The 13809-nt window shown below is 42.0% G+C and overlaps 1 protein-coding gene across 14 annotated transcripts in view; it reads left to right on the forward strand.

Annotated features, from left to right (window-relative positions):
• The window catches only part of LOC106582671 (R3H domain-containing protein 2), a 117914-nt gene that overhangs the window by 44267 nt on the left and 59838 nt on the right, over positions 1-13809 (forward strand). The window lies entirely within an intron of this gene.

Genomic DNA, 13809 nt, shown 5'->3' on the forward strand with positions numbered 1-13809 from the left:
CCTGCATTGGTTTTTAGATGGTTTGGATGTACTGGTTTTAATTGTGATGTTAATGATGTCACCGACTATCTAACTATGTCTATGGACTGTTCCATTTTATTAGTGGTGCATTTTATTACTGGTGCATGTAAGCTATGCTGCATAATTATGGCTTACATATATATTGTGCTAGTGGGTGGGTTGGCTAGTGTGAGAACACTTTGGTGAAGACAGTGCTGAGGTAATGAGGAATTCCCTGCTACTGTGTCATCCTGTAGGCGGGAGGGAGGGAGGGAGGGAGGGGGGGCAGGGGTGGAGAGTTGACAGGAAGGGTCTGTCACTTTGGAACCTGTCATAGAGCAGAGCGGATGGAAGGGAGGGATAACCGAGACTGAGCCAGGAGAGATGGAGACAGGGAGTGAAAGAAGGGGGGAGGAAGGGAGTGGGAGCGAGGTCACCCCGTTGGTGGCTTAGTTGGTCTGTCTATGCAGAGGAGAGGAAAGTTGAGGGGGGGGACACAGACAGAATTCGTCATAAGGAGCCTGCTATCCATGGAGATGTGTACTGTACTGTAGCTATATGTGACAGCAAATAGATGATTCTTACAAAACATTGGGTGGGAACATCTGGCTAACCATTAAGACTAACACAGAACATAATGTGCTAGGAACAGAGAGGGGGGTGGAGAGATGGGGAGAAAGAGGGTGCAGGTGACAGAAAAAGAGAGGGTAGGGTGGGTTGGAGATGGAGGGAGACGGCGAGAAAGAAGTGGAGCGCTTGCGAGAGAGGGGGGAGAATCTCAATTGCGTACTCCCCGCATCCTTTCTCCTCGCCTCCTTCTCAAAACCCATTGGATGAGAAAGCCAGAGGTCCCTCCCCTCTGACCTTCTCCTACAATGGGTTTGGAGGAGGCGAGGGGAGAGTATGCAATTGAGATTCTCCCAGAGACTGAGAAAGAGAGAGAGCGCAGCAGCAAAGCCCTCTTGAATAAAAAAATCTGCTGCTATTTATAGCATTGTCTTCTTCTCTCCTCCCTCACACCAATCGCTCTGTCTCTCTCGTTTCTTTGTCTCATTTGCTCTTTCAGGTGGATGAAAACCTGCCGCCTTTACCCCATAATGCTTGGTCTCGCCTCTTTATACTATGTAGCCTTTTTTCTGAGGCTTCTTTGTCAGCAGATGGTGTTTGACTGTCACTTTGTTACGGCCTGTTTCTATCTAATGTGGGGAGTGTTTAGCAAATCTATCTCTTGTGAGACTTGGGAGATATTTTGATGGGTGTGTATCAGATAGTATGGATTAACGTCTATGGGCTAGGTGGGACGCTTGCGTCCCACCTACTCAACAGCCAGTGTAATCCCGTGGCGCGTTATTCAAAAACCTCAAAAATGCAAAAACTTCAATTTTTCAAACATATGACTATTTTACACCATTTTAAAGACAAGACTCTCGTTAATCTAACCACACTGTCCGATTTCAAGAAGGCTTTACAACGAAAGCAAAACATTAGATTATGTCAGCAGAGTACCCAGCCAGAAATAATCACACCCATTTTTCAAGCTAGCATATAATGTCACATAAACCCAAACCACAGCTAAATGCAGCACTAACCTTTGATGATCTTCATCAGATGACAACCCTAGGACATTATGTTATACAATACATGCATGTTTTGTTCAATCAAGTTCATATTTATATCAAAAACCAGCTTTTTACATTAGCATGTGACTAGCATGTGACTAGCATTCCCACCGAACACTGCCGGTGAATTTACTAAATTACTCACGATAAACGTTCACAAAAAGCATAACAATTATTTTAAGAATTATAGATACAGAACTCCTCTATGCACTCGATATGTCCGATTTTAAAATAGCTTTTCGGTGAAAGCACATTTTGCAATATTCTCAGTAGATAGCCCGGCATCACAGGGCTAGCTATTTAGACACCCAGCAAGTTTAGCACTCACCAAAGTCAGATTTACTGTAAGAAAAATGTTATTACCTTTGCTGTCTTCGTCAGAATGCGCTCCCAGGACTTCTACTTCAATAACAAATGTTGGTTTGGTTCAAAATAATCCATAGTTATATCCAAACAGCGGCGTTTTGTTCGTGCGTTCAAGACACTATCCGAAAGGGTAAATAAGGGTGACGAGCATGGCGCAATTCGTGACAAAAAAATTCTAAATATTCCATTACCGTACTTCGAAGCATGTCAACCGCTGTTTAAAATCAATTTTTATGCCATTTTTCTCATAAAGCGATAATATTCCGACCGGCAATCTGCGTTTAGGTAAACAGACGAAAGAAAATAAAGCATCGGGTCGACTCGGGCACGCGCCTAAGCCCATAGTACTCTGATCGGCCACTTGCCAAAAGCGATAATGTGTTACAGCCAGAGGCTGCCTCGATATCGTTCAGCTTTTTCCCGGGCTCTGAGAGCCTATGGGAGCCGTAGGAAGTGTCACGTTAGAGCAAAGATCCTCAGTCTTCAATAAAAAGAGCCAAGATGAAACACAACTTGTCAGACAGGCCACTTCCTGCATGGAATCTTCTCAGGTTTTGGCCTGCAATTTGAGTTCTGTTATACTCACAGACACCATTCAAACAGTTTTAGAAACTTTAGGGTGTCTTCTATCCAAAGCCAATAATTATATGCATATTCTAGTTACTGGGCAGGAGTAGTAACCAGATTAAATCGGGTACGTTTTTTTTATCCGGCCGTGTCAATACTGCCCCCTAGCCCTAACAGGTTAAATAAGGTGTTGCCTAGGTTTTAGTTGTCAATATCAGGGGCTTTTAAGCTGCTATTGATTCGCAATATGCACCCGAGAGCTTGACATTAACATTTTTAGCCACTTGTCCTTTGGACAAGTAGCAGGGCACTACGCTGACTTTTAATTTTTTTTTTTTACAAGGAGCACATGTGCACCAAAGTTGAAAAATGTAGGCACACACAGACATTTAGTAGCACAATGAAAAACATTTGCGGTAATAAAGCTAGAATCCTTCATTTTTCTAGGCGCACTGGTGCTCCTAATTAAACATTCCAGGTCTCTCACACAAAAATTTACTCGCATATGCGAGTAAAATGGTCGCACTGTAGAGCCCTGAGTATGCCAGATTTTTATTCTTACTTCTCCGAAAGCTCAAGTCACTTAAATAATTGTCTGTAACACCATGGGCCAAAAGAGTGACTGTATGGTTGTTATCAAGACATGGACAATGTTGAATAGAGGGGAATCCCAGTTTTCCAACGGTGTCAATTTTTCCCATATTAAGAGTTTTACAACCAAAATATATAGGATTATATTATTAACGCGCATCTGTTCATCAACTGCGTGTTAGCCATTTGCGGTTATTCACGAGTGCCGATGGAAAGTTTTATCAGACATAACAATGACATTAATACATGCTATTAGCTAAATAGTTAAGTACCAACATGACCAGCCCAGCCACACAATGTTTTAAATAGGTTATGTATTAGACTATCCTTTCATTTATAAGCTACCTGCTGCAATGCCTGTCTCTCCTCAAGCCCACTGGCACACATGCCGGTAAAGCACTCACCATGACATTTCCAGGATTTTAATGACCGATCGAACCCTGTTTGCCTACCAAAAATGATCTTGAGAAGGCACAACACGTCGTTTTTTTTGTTGTCACGGATGGGCTATTGCAGCCGACGACCACATCGGGTTCCACTCCTATCAGATAAAAACAAGAAAGCTGGCTCCAGTGGGCATGCGGTCACCAACAATGGACAATTGAGGAGCGCAAAAATCGGCGAATCCCGGTTCCTTTTGCATCATTGCAGATGGCCGTCAGGATTTGGCGTAAGCAGCGTAAGTCCATGGTCCCATCCTGCTTGGTGTCAACGGTACAGGCTGGTGGTGTAATGGTGTGGGGATGTCACATGTTTGGTCCCTTGATAACAATTGAGCAACATTTCCATGCCCAGAAGAATTCAGGCTGTTCGGAAGGCAAAGCCTCAATTTCTCTGGGAATGGAATTTACAAGGTGTCAAGTGTTCCACAGGGATACTGGCCCATGTTGACTCCAATGCTTCAAGTTGGCTGGATGTCCTTCGGCTGGTGGACCCTTCTTGATACACACAGGAAACTGTTGAGTGTGAAAAACCCAGCAGCGTTGCAGTTCTTGACCCAAACGGGTGTGCCTGGCTAGGGCTGTGGCGGTAAAGAAATGTTGACAGCCGGTTATTGTCATGCAAAAGTCTGCCGGTCCTATGGTAATTGACCGTTAATTAACATAAATTGGTTTTGCATCTCCAGGCCTCCACGCATGCAAGCCACTGAGTGCCTTTTGGAACATCTACATTTTAACAAGTCTGATAAATCAGTTTGGTATACACGTCCATTAAATCCATTCTTTATTTTAGTCAGTTCTAAAGAAACATGCTATGAAGAAAATGTATTTCAGAAGAACAGGATATGACTTGCCATTATTTTATCTGATTTTATAGTAAGAAGAATATAATTGAACTTCGCTGAATTAAATTGAAAGGATGTTTTCCCATTACAAAGCAAGTGTGCATGTGAAGTGGCTATGTTGAGCGTACAAGTGATAATTTGAAACCGGTCCTATATGCTAGATTTTGAGTTATTTGGCAAATTTAGTTGTGAATGATACAAACCTTAGAATGTCTTAGAAATAAAAATATATATGGGTTGCATGGTGTGACTATAGACCATTTGATGATTTTGAAAAAGTAGCACAAAAAAAAGCTTGCCTAAGGCTGCCCTCCCTCAGCTCTGTTGCTTGCCTCAGGCTGCACAGCTGTTCTTTCATCAAGTGATCTTATTTTCACCCATCAGACTATTCTCAATGTAATCTTGTCTTTACTAATATATGAAATTTGTCTTGATTTAGAATGGCCCATTTTTCAAATGGACAGCAACAGGGTCAGGGGGAAAAAATACATGTCATCTGCAGCCTAGTGAATGGAGGCTGCATGCTTTCCCGCCACTCCGATTTTTCGCACCTGAGAAATCCATTTCAGAATAACTCACCCAGTGCTTAATTTGGGAAACGAAGTGAAATCTGTTCGGGAACATCAATTGTGACATGTTTTTGTCTGCGTGCTCAAGAAAGGAAAACAAGGAGAGAGAAGAGGAGATGGAAATGCATGGTGGTGAGATTCTGTATAGCTGAAGGTAATGTGTCACTCAATTAAATATAAACAATGCCCTATTACTAGGCTATTCAAAATCAAATACAAATTCACTATAATTGTAGGCTAACTGTAAGCAGCCCTGCGCAATCAAATCAACCAACAGCGTTTTGAACTACCGTTCAAAAGTTTGGGAATGTCCTTGTTTTTGAAAGAAAATCACTTTTTGTCCAGCAAAATAACATAAAATTGATCAGAAATACAGTGTAGACATTGTTAACCTCTATGGGCTAGGTGGTGCACTCCATCAGCAGGTGCATTTCAAGAGCGGCAAATTTGAATCCAAATAAATGTCAAAATTCAAATTTTTCAAACATACAACTATTTTACACCCTTTGAAAGATAAACATCTCCTTAATCTAACCACGTTTTACGATTTCAAAAAGGTTTTACGGCGAAAGCATAAATTTAGAGTATGTTAGGACAGTACATTTACAAGAGTTGTGTGTAATGTTGTGCCAATTCAAAGACAGGCGTCACCAAAACCATAAAATCAGCTAAAATTATGCACTAACCTTTTACAATCTCCAACAGATGACACTCCTAGGACATTGTGTTAGACAATGCATGCATTTTTAGTTCTATCAAGTTCATATTTATATCCAAAAACAGCATTTTACTGTGGCGTTGATGTTCAGGAAATCGTTTCCCTCCAATAACCGGCATTCAAGTCAGCACCACAAATTAAATAATTAAAATTAGAAAACATTGGTAAAATATTATATTGTCATTTAAAGAATTATAGATTTACATCTCTTGAACGCAATCAACTTGCCAGATTTAAAAATAACCTTACTGGGAAATCACACTTTGCAATAATCTGAGCACTGCGCCCAGAAAAATACGCGTTGCGATACAGACTAGCCGCCATGTTGGGGAGATCTAAAATCGAAAATACTATGTAAATAATCCATTACCTTTGATTCTCTTCATCAGATGTCACTTCCAGGTATCACAGGTCCATAACGAATGTAGTTTTGTTCAAAAAAGCTCATCATTTATGTCCAAAAATCTCCGTCTTGTTAGCACATGATCTAAGCCCGCCGGACTTCACTTCATGAACGAGGGGAAAAAATATATTTACGTTCGTTCAAACATGTCAAACGTTGTATAGCATAAATCATTAGGGCCTTTTTTAACCAGAACATGAATAATATTCAAGGTGGACGAATGCATTCTCTTTTATAACGTATTGGAACGAGGGTACCCAACATGAACTCGCGCGCCAGGTGTCTAATGGGCCATCATCGTTCCATGGCTCTTGTTCGGTCAGATCTCCCTCCAGAAGACTCAAAACACTTTGTAAAGGCTGGTGACATCTAGTGGAAGCAATAGGAAGTGCCAAAATATTCCTCAGCCCCTGTGTTTTTCAATGGCATAGGTTTAAAGGTAATACAACACATCAGATATCCACTTCCTGTCAGAATCTGTCTCAGGGTTTTGCCTGCCAAATGAGTTCTGTTATACTCACAGACACCATTCAAACAGTTTTAGAAACTTTAGGGTGTTTTCTATCCATATATAATAAGTATATGCATATTCTAGTTACTGGGTAGGATTAGTAACCAGATTAAATCGGGTACATTTTTTTATCCAGCCGTGCAAATACTGCCCCCTAGCCCTAACAGGTTAATGTTGTAAATGACTATTGTAGCTGGAAACGGAAGATTTTTGTATATTTTTAAATGGAATATCTACGTAGGCGTACAGAGGCCCATTATCAGCAACCATCACTCCTGTGTTCCAATGGCACGTTGTGTTAGCTAATCCAAGTTTATGATTTCAAAAGGCTAATTGATCATTAGAAAACCCTTTTGCAATTATGTTAGCACAGCTGAAAACTGTTGTGCGGATTAAAGAAGCAATAAAACTGGCCTTCTTTAGACTACTTGAGTATCTCGAGCATCAACATTTTTGGATTCAATTACAGGCTCAAAATGGCCAGAAACAAAGACCTTTCTTCTGAAACTCATCAGTCTATTATTGTTCTGAGAAATGAAGGCTATTCCATGCTAGAAAATGCCAAGAAACTGAAGATCTCGTACAACGCTGTGTACTACTCCCTTCACAGAACAGCGCAAACTGGCTCTAACCAGAATAGAAAGAGTGGGAGGCCCTGGTGCACAACTGAGCAAGAGGACAAATACATTAGTGTCTAGTTTGAGAAACAGACACCTCACAAGTTCTCAACTGGCAGCTTCATTAAATAGTACCCGCAAAACACCAGTCTCAACGTCAGCAGTAAAGAGGCAACTCTGGGACGCTGGTCTTCTAGGAAAAAGTTGTAAATTCTAAATACTTTCCGAATGCACTGTATATTTATATCGAACAAAAATATAAACGCAACATGTAATGGGTTGGTCCCATGTCTCATGAGCTGAAATAAAAGATCCCATACATTTTACATATACACAAAAAGCTTGTTTAACATTGATGTGAACAAATGTGTGTGGTATATCCAGAAGCTGATTAAACAGCATTATCATTACACAGGTGCACCTTGTGCTGGGGACAAAAGGACACTCTATAATGTGCAGTTTTGTCACACTACACAATGCCACACATGTCTCAAGTTTTGAGGGAGCATGCAATTTGCATGCTGACTGCAGGAATGTTCACCAGAGCTTTTGCCAGAGAATTGATTGTTCATTTCTGTACCATAAGCTGCCTACAACCTAATTTTATGGAATTTGGCAGTACGTCCAACCGGCCTCAACCACCGCTCACGTGTAACCCCGCTATCCCAGGACCTACACATCCGGCTTCTTCACCTGCAGTGAGACCAGCCTCTCTGACGGCTGCTGAAATTTAGGATGGTTTCTGTCTGTAATAAAGCCATTTTTATGGTGAAAAACGTATTCTGATTGGTTGGGCCTAGCTCCCCAGTGGGTGGGCCTGGCTCCCATGTGGGCGCCCACCCTTGGCTGCGCCCCTGCCCAGTCATGTGAAATCCATAGATTAGGGCCTAATTGTTTTATTTAAATGGAGATTTTCTACTATAAACTCAATAAAATCTTTAAGTATTGCATGTTGTGTTTATATTTTTGTTCAGTCTATATATTCCGGTCTCTTACATTGTGTGTTCTGATATTACGATACCTTTTCTGTATTGTATGAAACATTCTTTTATAGGTATTACTGCACTGTTGAAGCTAGAAACACCTGCGATAACATCTGCAAATCTGTGTGCACAACCAGTAAAATTTGATTTGGATTGATTCTCCAGGGGGCAGAGGGCTTGGCTGGTGGGAAGGGAACAAAAGGAGTGGCTGAAGAACCTACAGGTTTATCTATGGGCTAGTGCTGAGCGATTTAGTGTTTTTTGAGGTTGTTCCTGTTAGATTTGTAAAAAAGAATCATTGTTTTCCATTTTGGTTTTGATAACATTTTAAACGTGCATTATGAAAAATGTACATTGAAATGATTTTACAGCTTTTTAATTCAAAACCCCGAAATAGTGTACGTTCATTAATTTGCAAAAATATTCCATTGACTCTGTCAGGTCCACATTGTGTAGACATCAAAAGAAAAATACTATGAAATAATAAAATACTTCAGTTGTGTATATTACTTAGTTTTTATTTTATTGCATTATTATTTTTAACGTCATCTCTGCTTAGGGAGTGGCAGCCGGCCAGACAATGTTATCTCTGCTCAACATACTGTACTGTCTTTAGTTATCCTATTTAGCTAGGCTAGCCTGCCTACGTATGCAGCAGAGCTGTCTGACAATCATTTTACTAGTTCTTTAAAGTACACTGAACAAAAATACACTACATGACCAAAAGTCAACGAACATCTCATTCCAAAATCATGGGCATTAATATGGAGTTGGTCCCCCATTTGCTCCTGTAACAGCCTTCACTATTCTGGGAATGCTTTCCACTAGATGTTGGTGGATTGCTGCGGGGACTTGCTGCCTTTCAGCCACAAGCATTAGTGAGGTCGGGCAAATATGTTAAGAGAGAAGTTCATCCGAAAGATGTTCGATGGGGTTGAGTTCAGGGCTCTGTGCAGGCCAGTCAAGTTCTTCCGCACCGATCTCAACAAACTATTTCTGTATGGACCTCGCTTGGTGCTCAGGGCATTGTCATGCTGAAACAGGAAAGGGTCTTCCACAAAGTTAAAAGCACAGAATCGTCTAGAATGTCCTTTGTATGGTGTAGCGTTAAGATTTCCCATTACTGGAACTAAGGGGCCTAGTCCAAACCATTATTCCTACTCCATAAAACTTTACAGTTGGCAGTATGCATCGTGGCTGGTAGCATTCTCCTGGCATCCGCCAAACCCAGATTAGTTCGTTGGACTGCCAGATGGTGAAGGGTGATTCATCACTCCAGAGAACACGTTTCCACTGCTCCAATGACTGTGAGATTTATACTACTCCAGCTGACGCTTGGCATTGCGCATGGTGATTTTAGGCTCGTGTGCGGCTGCTAGACCATGGAAACCCATTTCATGAAGCTGCTGTCAAACAGTTATTGTGCTGACGTTACTTCTTCCAGAGGCAATTTGGAACTCGGTAGTAGAGCTGTGGCGGTCACAAAATGTAATCAGCCGGTGATTGTCAAGCAAATAACTGTCGGTCTCACGGTAATTGACCGTTAATTAACAAACACATTTAGCATCTCCTGTCTTCCACGCATAGCCTACAAGCCACTGATGTAGACCTTTTTAGAACATCTACATTTTAAAAGGTCTAATAAATAATATAGCCTACACCTTCACAAGAAATCCATTCTTTATTTTAGACAGGTCTAAAGATACATAAGAAAATGTAGTCTATTTCAGAAGAATAGAATAGCATGCTCTGCATTGCCTTATGTTTGGTCCTGATCTGGCTATACTATATGGCTGTGAGCTATACTAGTTCATTTAGCAGACAAGATTTGGTTAGAATTCCGTGGCATTATTGTATATTATGTTATAGTATGAAGAATACAATTGAATAAAAGAGAGGATATTTTCTCCAAACGATTTGAGGGAGTGCGCACATGCAGCTATTCTGTGTTGAGGGGTTAAAAAGAAATGGGTACTTCTGTATGCCTTAGAGTTATTAATGTAACTTCAGTAAACTCGGCAAAAGAAGAAATGTTCTCTCACTGTCAACTGCATTTTATTTTCAGCAAACTTAACGTGTGTAAATATTTGTATGAACATGAGATTCAACAACTGATACATAAACTGAACAAGTTCCACAGACGTGACTAACAAATGTAATAATGTGTCCCTGAACAAAGGGGGAATCAAAAATAACAGTCAGTATCTGGTGTGGCCACCAGCTGCATTAAGTACTGCAGTGCATCTCCTCCTCATGGACTGCACTAGATTGGCCAGTTCTTGCTGTGAGATGTTACCCCACTTTTCCACCAAGGCCCCTGCAAGTTCGCAGACATTTCTGGGTGGAATGGCCCTCACCCTCCGATCCAACAGGTCCCAGACGTACTCAATGGGATTGAGATCCGGGCTCTTCGCTGGCCATGGCAGAACACTGACATTCCTGTCTTGCAAGAAATAACACAGAACAAGCAGTATGGCTGGTGGCATTGTCATGCTGGAGGGTCATGTCAGGATGAGCCTGCAGGAAGGGTCCTACATGAGGGAGGAGGATGTCTTCTCTGTAAATCACAATGATGTGATTGCCTGTAATGACAAGCTCAGTCCGATGATGCTGTGTCACACCGCTCCAGACCATGACGGACCCTCCACCTCCAAATCGGTCCCGCTCCAGAGTACAGGCCTCGGTGTAACGCTCATTCCTTCGACGATGAACACGAATCCGACCATCACCCCTGGTGAGACAAAACTGCGACTTTTCAGTGAAGAGCACATTTTGCCAGTCCTGTCTTCTCCAGCGATGGTGTGTTTGTGCCCATAGGCGACGTTGTTGCCGGTGATGTCTGGTGAGAACCTGCCTTACAACAGGCCTACAAGCCCTCAGTCCAGCCTCTCTCAGCCTATTGCGGACAGTCTGCGCACTGATGGAGGGATTGTGCGTTCCTGGTGTAACTCGGGCAGTTGTTGCCATCTTGTACCTGTCCCGCAGGTGTGATGTTCGGGTGTACCGATCCTGTGCAGGTGTTGTTACACGTGGTCTGCCACTGCGAGGACGATCAGCTGTCTCCCTGTAGCGCTGTCTTAGGCGTCTCACAGTACAGAGATTGCAATTTATTTCCCTGGCCACATCTGCAGTCCTCATACCTCCTTGCAGCATGCCTAAGGCACGTTCATGCAGATGAGCAGGGACCCTGGGCATCTTTCTTTTGATGTTTTTCAGAGTCCGTAGAAAGGCCTCTTTGGTGTCCTACGTTTTCATAACTGTGACCTTAATTGCCTACCGTCTGTAAGCTGTTAGTGTCTTAACGACCATTCCACAGGTCCATGTTCATTAATTTGTTATGGTTCGTTGAACAAGAATGGGAATAGTGTTTAAACCCTTTACAATGAAGGTCTGTGAAGTTATTTGGATTTTGACAAATTATCTTTCAAAGACGGTCCTGAAAAAGGGACGTTTCTATTTTTGCTGAGTTTAGTTCTAAAGTTTAGATTTTTTATGCATGCTAAGGCTGCGTGATGTGACTAATGATGATTTGAAAAAAGTCACATGAAAGGCATGAGCTCTGCTTTGTTTTTAGCGCAGGCTGTACACACTTCATCAGTCTCTCATTCACAATTTGACAAGCACTTGATAATACCTACAATTTCCCGGTGGCATCCCCTTTGTGTGACCGTAATGCACCCTAAGAAAATCCATGCCTTTTGCGGCCAGTGGCTGTTGTTCCCTTCTCCCTGAGTGCTGTGTGTTTCCCGAAGCACCTCTCATTCACATGGCTCTCCATCACGTGATCAGGCCTTTCTCACAGGCTACAAGTGAAGACAGACACTTCGGGGACGCAACTGCACGTGTCCTTATCCAATTCCGAGGTGCATATAGAAGATATCATCAGCCAACAAGATGAGTAGGCTAGTGCTTTTGCTGCTATGTCAATCTACTATCCCCAATCGTACAAAAGTTGACATTCTGTGCGAGAAGTAAATATTCCAAACATAGTCTGGGACAGTTGTGGGATCCGATAGATCCCAAATTAATACAACCACTTGCATAAAAAAAAAATCCACAATGAAGCTGACGCAACAGATTAGCTTAATGTTGATAGCCTAATAGTTTATTTATTCACATTATAAGCGCAGCAATGCGCACACGGTAGTTGGCTATATCAAATGTATTTATATAGCCCTTCTTACCTCAGCTGATATCTCAAATTGCTGTACAGAAACCCAGCCTAAAACCCCAAACAGCAAGCAATGCAGGTGTAGAAGCACAGTGGCTAGGAAAAACTCCCTAGAAAGGCCAAAACCTAGGAAGAATCCTAGAGAGGAACCAGGCTATGAGGGGTGGCCAGTCCTCTTCTGGCTGTGCCGGGTGGAGATTATAACAGAACATGGCCAAGATGTTCAAATGTTCATAAATGACCAGCATGGTCAAATAATCACAGTAGTTGCCGAGGGTGCAACAGGTCAGCACCTCAGGAGTAAATGTCAGTTGGCTTTTCATAGCCGATCATTAAGAGTATCTCCACCGCTCCTGCTGTCTCTAGAGAGTTGAAAACAGCAGGTCTGGGACAGGTAGCACGTCCGGTGAACAGGTCAGTGTTCCATAGCCGCAGGCAGAACAGTTGAAACTGGAGCAGCAGCACGGCCATGTGGTCTGGGGACAGCAAGGAGTCATCATGCCAGGTAGTCCTGAGGCATGGTCCTATGGCTCAGGTCCCCCGAGAGAGAGAATTAGAGAGAGCATACTTAAATTTACACAGAACACTGGAGAAATACTCCAGATATGCCAGACTGACCCTAGCCCCCCGACACACAAACATATAGGCCTATAAGCGTGAATGTTCCATTAGCGGGAAAACACCATTATAAAAAGTGACTACAAATGTGATTATGCATGTAATGCTTTTATTATAAAGGTGCATTTTTATGGAGAAGATTATCTTCCACAAACTTGAATCTCATGTGCTGCTTATGTAGGGGAGTTAGGCTCTACGCCCCATGTAAAGCAGATTAATGTGCTTAATTTTAAGCAGTTATTTGGCCACTTTAGTTGTGATACAAACCTTATCAAAACATATAGGCCTATGGGCTAGGCTATATGAGTTGTTGGACTATGATTCCAAAAAGTCCCCAAAAAATTGCATTGTTTCTTGCCTTACACTGGGCATCATTCACAATTGATAATATATTATTCATGAGAGAGGCTAATATTGTCACCCATCAGACTATTGATTTAATTTTGTCTTTACATATACTAAATGACGTGTGAAATTTGTTTTGATTGTAAATGGACCATTATCATGCACCTGTCTCGAAATAGTGGGAGGTGAAAAAAATAAAAAGAGATGTCATCTATGCACTTAAATAGCGAATGGAGGACGCTTTTCCCGTGGTTCATTTTCATGTCAGCCAGGTAGGCTATACTCCTGTTGTAATGATGAGCAATGTGCTTAACTTCTTCGGGGTATCCCCCCTTCTTCTCAATTTCCACCTGAAGACATATCCTAATCTAACTGCCTGTAGCAGGCCCAGAAGCAAGGATATGCATATTCTTGGTATCATTTGAAAGGAAACACTCTGAATTTTG

This window comes from Salmo salar, chromosome 22, assembly GCF_965601325.2.
Source record: "Salmo salar chromosome 22, fSalSal1, whole genome shotgun sequence".
Lineage (NCBI taxonomy): Eukaryota > Metazoa > Chordata > Actinopteri > Salmoniformes > Salmonidae > Salmo > Salmo salar.